This window comes from Humulus lupulus, chromosome 9 (genome assembly GCF_963169125.1).
Source record: "Humulus lupulus chromosome 9, drHumLupu1.1, whole genome shotgun sequence".
NCBI lineage: Eukaryota > Viridiplantae > Streptophyta > Magnoliopsida > Rosales > Cannabaceae > Humulus > Humulus lupulus.
The window spans coordinates 11,115,695-11,122,397 of record NC_084801.1 but is presented as its reverse complement, the minus strand read 5'-3'; positions in this window follow the sequence as shown (position 1 = coordinate 11,122,397).

Sequence of the window (6,703 nt, the reverse complement as noted above, 5' to 3'; positions counted from 1 at the left end):
GTTAAGTTGAGACTTGACAAGAATGTCGTCAACATAAACTTCCATGTTGTTGCCTATTTGTTCTGAAAACATCATGTTCACGAGCCGGTGGTATATGGCCCCAGCATTTTTGAGCCCGAATGGCATGACATTATAGCAGTATAGCCCCTTATCCGTTATGAAGCTCGTATGTTCCTGGTCGGGGGCATGCATGGGAATCTGGTTATATCCAGAATAGGCATCCATGAACGACATCAGGCCATGCCCTGCCGTGGCATCCACGAGCTGGTCAATCCTTGGTAATGGGAAACAGTCTTTCGGGCAAGCTTTGTTGAGGTCTGAATAGTCAATACAGGTCCACCACGTCCCATTAGGCTTTGGGACCAACACCGGATTGGCTACCCAGTCAGGGTAAAAGGCATTCCTAATGAATCAGTTTGTTTTTAACCTGTCAACCTCCTCTTTCAGTGCCTTCTTTCTATCGTCGTCCAGCTGTCTTCGCTTTTGTTGCTTCGGAGGGAAGCTTTTGTCTATATTTAGTGCGTGGCTTGCTATATTCGGGCTTATTCCCACCATGTCCGAATGTGACCATGCGAAGACATCCTGGTTCTTCTTTAAAAAGCAAATTAGTTGCTATTTTGTCTCATCCTGGAGGTGTTTTCCAACCTTCACCTTTTTCGAGGGATCAGTTTCCTCGAGCTGAATTTCTTCAAGCTCTTCTAAGGGTTCGAGGTCAGCTTTCTCCTCAACCCTTCGATCGATCTCTTCATCAATCTCTAAGAACGTCCCGTCTTTACTTTGAATAATGACGAGTGCTTGTGCGCTCGTCTGTTTCTTTCCTCTCAAGGAAATGTTGTAGCATTCCCTCCTAGCTAATTGATCTCCCTTTAATGTTCTGACGCCGCTAGGGGTCGGGAACTTAAGGGCCAGGTGCCTTACTGATGAGACTGCCCCCAGCCCAACCAGGGCGGGTCTCCCGAGCAGCACATTGTAGGCTGAAGGTAGATCCACTACCACGAACTCCATCATCTTGGTTGCTGAGACTGGGTAGTCTCCCAAGGTTACGGGGAGCTCAATGGATCCCATGCAGGCGGTCCCTTCTCCTGAAAAGTTGTACAAAGTAGTCGCACATGCTTTCAGGTCGTGAAGGGAGAGTCCCATCTTTTCGAGGGTTGCTTTATAGATAATGTTAACTGAGCTCCCATTATCTATGAGAACTCGGTGGACCCCTTTATTTGCCAGCTGGAGAGTGATGACCAGCGGATCATGGTGAGGAAACTGAACATGGGGCGCGTCTTCCTCAGTGAAAGTAATTGGTTGGGATTCAATCCTCTGACTTTTTTAAGCTCTAGGTTCGGGTTCGTAGGGAGACCCGTCCCCAGTCTTCAGCTCATTAACGTATCTCTTTTGGGCATTTCTGCCCGTTCCTACGGGATGAGGCCCTCCCGAGATGGTTATTACATCCTCTCCATCTATCGGCGGGGGCCTGTCTTCTTCCCGAGTTCGGGAATTATTGTTTTGCGTGGGCTGCGACGCGGCTGCTTTCTGGCTCGCGGTCGCCTGATTAGTACTCTGGTTCTTGACATATTGTCTGAAGTAACCCCTCGAGATCAATCCTTCGATCTCGTCTTTCAGCTGTCGACATTCATCGGTAGTATGCCCGGTGTCTCTGTGAAATCGGCAATACTTGCTGGAGTCCCTCTTGGACTTCTGATTTCTCATTGGGTCCGGCCGCTTGAAGGGGACCTGGTTTTCATTAGCCAGGTATATGTTCTCCCGAGACTCGTTGAGCTCGGTGTACACTTTGTACACGGAGAAATATCTTTCCCCTTTCTTTTTCTTTCCTCCTTCAGCCTCGGGGTTACTCCCTTCGTTCTTTTTTCTCTTGGAAGGGTTTTCCACAGCAGGCTTTGAAGCTACTGGGTTCGCCAAGGTTGAGGCAGAGTTTACGTTTATCGTTGTAGTTTCGGGCTGGGAAGTCACATTAAGTGTCGACCTCGCTTCCTCTACATTGACAAACCTCTGCGCTCGTCTATTAAACTCGGTTAGGGACCTCACCGGTTTTCTCTGCATGTCGTCCCAGAGAGCACTTCCTGGAATTACTCCGGCTTGGACAGCGTCCACTGTCATCCATATTCCGAGCTCGGGCAACTTCCAGATTAAACCTTGTAAGGTAACTTTTTAATGTCTCACCCGGCTGTTGCCGAACGTTAGTTAGGGTTGATACCTCAGGTCTAACCCCCATCATGGCTTTGAACTGCTTCTTGAAGTCTTTAGACAGCTGCTCCCAAGAAGTTATTGAGTGTCTCTTATATTTTTCGAACCAACTTTTGGCTGGTCCTGTCAATGATGCTGGAAATAACATGCATCTGAGCTCGTAACTCACGTTACTGGCTCTCATTATGGTGTTGAACGTACTCAGATGGCCGTACGGGTCGGTCTTTCCCTCAAACGTTGGGACGTGAGGGATCTGAAATCCTTGGGGAAATGGAGTGTTGGAAATATGGGGAGCAAATGGTTCAAGCTCCTCATCAGAATCTTCATATCGATCTTGTCCTTTCTCATTTTTCAAAAGCCTAAAGGCCTTTTCCAGCTGATCAATTCTTTCTTGGACTAGGTTCGCGAGGGATACTGTCTGGAATCGGTTGTCGTCGATCACAATTCCAGGCTCGCGCCTCCCTAAGGGATCTTTACGCCTATTCAAGCGATCTCTCAGGTCCGGGTTTATCGGGTCAACATTACCCCGACTTTGATTCAGGTGTTCTCGCAAGTCAGAGCAATTTCTGCGGCTTCCAGTATTCTTACGACCTCGATCATGCATGCTGACCGATCTGGTATCTCTAGAGTCATCACTAGTAAAACTTGTTGCATGGTTATTTCGAGATGGGTCTTTTCTGTGCCGCGTCGTTTCCACTGTGCGAGACCGAGATGTTTGACTCCTTTCAGATAAGGCACCTCTCCGCTCCTGAAAAGTTCCCTTGTTTCCTTGTCTCCTCTCCGCACGCCTTTCGTCTTGATCTCGAACTGGTTGTGTATTCCTGCGAGGAGGTGAAGGATACCTTATAGGCGATGGAGGGAACCATATGGGTGACGGTGGCTGCCACCCATTTTGTGGCCTAGATGGTCCGGAGTTTGCCCGAGATGGGTTGGTTGCGTGTGGTGCGCTCCCAGGGACTTGAGTCTGAGCCTCTGCAGGGGCTCGGTTGTTCTCAGTTCCCGCAGGTACTTCCACAGGTGGATTAACCAGGGCCCTAGCCCGAGTACTTCTCTGGGTCCTAGGGGGAGCGGATGGTTCTGCTGGTGCCGGAGGTTGTGCCGGCCTTCTTGTGGCAGCATTCTTTCGTGGATGCCCACGGGGCCTACGGGGAGGAACATGCACGTCCCTAGGAGGAGGAGCTTGGTTTTCACGCGGAGGCGAGGGCTGAGCCACCTGCGCCCCTGCGGCTATCCTTGCTAACTCCTCATTCTACTTGTTGGCTTCAGCCAACTGCTGTTTCAACTGCTGGTTCTCAAGTTCCACAATAGGAATATATCTCTCAGGATTGTAATACATATCCTCATCTCTTGGTGGAGGAGGTGGTCCCCGAGAATCGGAGGATCCACTCCTTTCTTCGACATCTGGGTTTTCCATCGGCTGTTTCCCAAGACGTCTTGGATAATCTTCTTCAAGAATGTTCTGATTATTAGCGGCCATAACTTGTTCAGGGTGAATGCTTAAGACTCTCAATGAAAGCACCAAACTGTTGACGCCGTTTTTCGTCAACAGTGAAAGAAGAGCACGAAAACAATAATCAGTTATGGCCAATAAAAATATGGTAACACAAACGAGATTTTTTACGTGGTTCAGCAGTTAAATCTGCCTAGTCCACGAGTCTTTTTTATTAAGACTTAAGATTATCTCTGAAAATCCTTCAAGGATGAATTCTCCAGAGTTTTCTCTCAAGATCACCAAAGTTCCGTGCCTTACAATGGTGCATGACCTCTCTATTTATAGAGAAGATTTCAGAATACTATCCCACATATTTCGGGAAGTTATTATGTATATGCAAATAAATTAAATGGCATTAAAAGCCAGCAATCCTATATATAAGGAAACGTCCCATGAAGATCAGGGGGCGTATAACTGAACAAATAATATCCCTTGATTATAAGGGATTTATAGTAATCAATGTAGACCGCGTCTCTTACAGATGATTCATTAGGATATTCAAAGTTATTATCCTATATCGCCAAGGCCCTATTCACCCATGTCTTTTATCGATTTTCGAGCTATAGCATCTTCCCGAGACCACATGACTTCGAGCTCATACGTGTGCCAGGCTCGGAGCCCTGATCCGAGGTTATCCCGAGAATAGACGTACCTCGGGGTCTGTCTTTCGAGCTTGTGAGGATCTTCGAGGCTATCATCTTCGAAGTTGTCTCTGCTTCACCGGCTCGATGCTTAGATTTCGGACATGTTCCAAACTTTACGAGTTCATTTATTACGAATCTATCTTTCGAGGTCATAATCTTTATGGCTCGAATCTGGGTGTAACAGTATATATACAAAAGTTTATAAAAAAATAATAAAATATTAATAGCTTGATGAATAGTATAATGAAATACTATTCGTTTAGGTAAAAAAAATATAACTTTACATCATCCATTGGAATATTACTTAACCATTTTTTCTCTATATTATAAATAATAACATATTTTAGCTCTTCCATTAGGAGTGCTCTTAGTGTAATCCCTTATGAATTCTATTATTTTAATTATATTATTTTATGATAGTTGACCTGTTGATCTAATTTTTTGCGAACAATATTTATTTTTTATTTCTTTTCTTTTAATTATATTATTATTTTATGCTACTTGACTTGTTGACCAAAACTTTTATAAAAAAATACACGGTATACATTTACTTCTTTTTCTCTTTCGATTTTTTCTCTAATTTTTTAATCTAATTCTTATTCAGCCTTTTTTTATTTTAACTTTGTTTCTTCTATCTGTTCTAATTAATGGATTGTGAAAGTGAGTTTCTATTTTATTATATATACCACTTCGATTATTTTTTATTGTTCTTTTTTTTATACTTGATATTAATATAATTAAATATTTTAATTTTTAAATTCATATTTTCTTAAAAAGAATGATTATTTAATTTAAATTAAAATGCATAATGCATATTATAATATGAGCTACTAAACATAATGACTATGAACTAATGTAAACTTCAAAATAAAGAAATATTAAATTTTAGATTATGATGGGCTACTAAACATAAAACATATAAAAAAGCTACACAAGTTAACTAAATTATAATTTAACAAAAAAACATAAGTGTGTTATAAAATTTTATGCTACAAAAAAAAAAAAAAACTTTGTTTACATATATGTTTACGTTGACAAAATCATTATGCATGATCTTATTTTATTGATATAAAACATATAACTTCAAAATAATAAAAATAAATCATGCAATTTGAAAAGTGCATATGCAATTTTTTATAACTTCAGTAATTTTTAATTTCACATCTAATTTTTAGATGTTGTGTTTAATCTAAACTGTAAATATTTTTTTTATAGACAAAAAATGTGTAGCCATTATAATTAAATTTAATTGGGAATTTTTCAAAAATATGACTTTTATAATATCAATTTACAAAAATATGAGAATTATACTTTTTTTAATTTGTATTGGAAAATTTATTAAAGACAAAATTAAAGTAAGAGAAACACAATTAGTGAAATGCCACATTTTTTTATCATCGTTATATTTTCTTTGATTTTGAAAGTGATTTTATTTTATTATTTTCAATTTTTTATTTTTCCTTCACTTATAATTATTTTTTCAGTTATTTTTTATTTTTTTTCCGTACTTATTTTTTTTTCTACCAATTTTTTCCTTTATCATTTTTTTCTTTCCATTTTTCCATTCTTATTCCTCTTCTTCTTCATTTTTATTAATTTATCTATTTTTTTTATTTTATTTGTATTGTTTTTTTTAGTTTTCTTTCTTTTTCTTTTTTTTTCATTTTTTCCTTCTATTTTTTCTTTATTTTTGCATTTATTATTTTCTCCTCCCATTTTTTTTCTTTTTTCACACATATGAACTTTTTTTTTTCTTTCTTTTTTTCTTCTTCTTCTTCTTTTTTTTCACTTTTTTTACCAATTTTTTCATTCATTTTTTTTTCTTTCAATTTTTCCATTATTTTTCTTCATCTTCTTTTTCATTTTTATTCATATATCTATTTTTTTTCCTTCATCATTTCTTTTGTTTTGTTTTTTTTTTCATATTTTTTTAGTTTTATTTCCTAAGTTTTCTTTCCTTCTTTTTTTGTAATTATTCTTTTCTCATTCCATTTTTCCCTTTTTTCACATATATTTTAACATTACATAATTATTTTACTATTTTTTATTTATTATCTTTTTTTATTATAATTTTTTATAGTTTTTTCCACTATATGTAAAAAAAATCAAATCAATTTTTTCAGCATTTTCTTTTTAATGTAACCCTTATAGGAACACCAAAATTTGGAAATAAAACTAATAAAAATATGAAAACGTGAATGAGTAACCAGTTACCTTGATGAGAACATTCAAATCTAGAAAAAAATTATATGAAAAAGATGAGAGAGAAGGGAAATGGGGTGGATCTCACTGTTTTTTTTCTATCTTCGAATTTGTGGAAACTGGTTATCTTCCCATTATTTGTGTGTATATTTATGGGGGTAACTGGTTA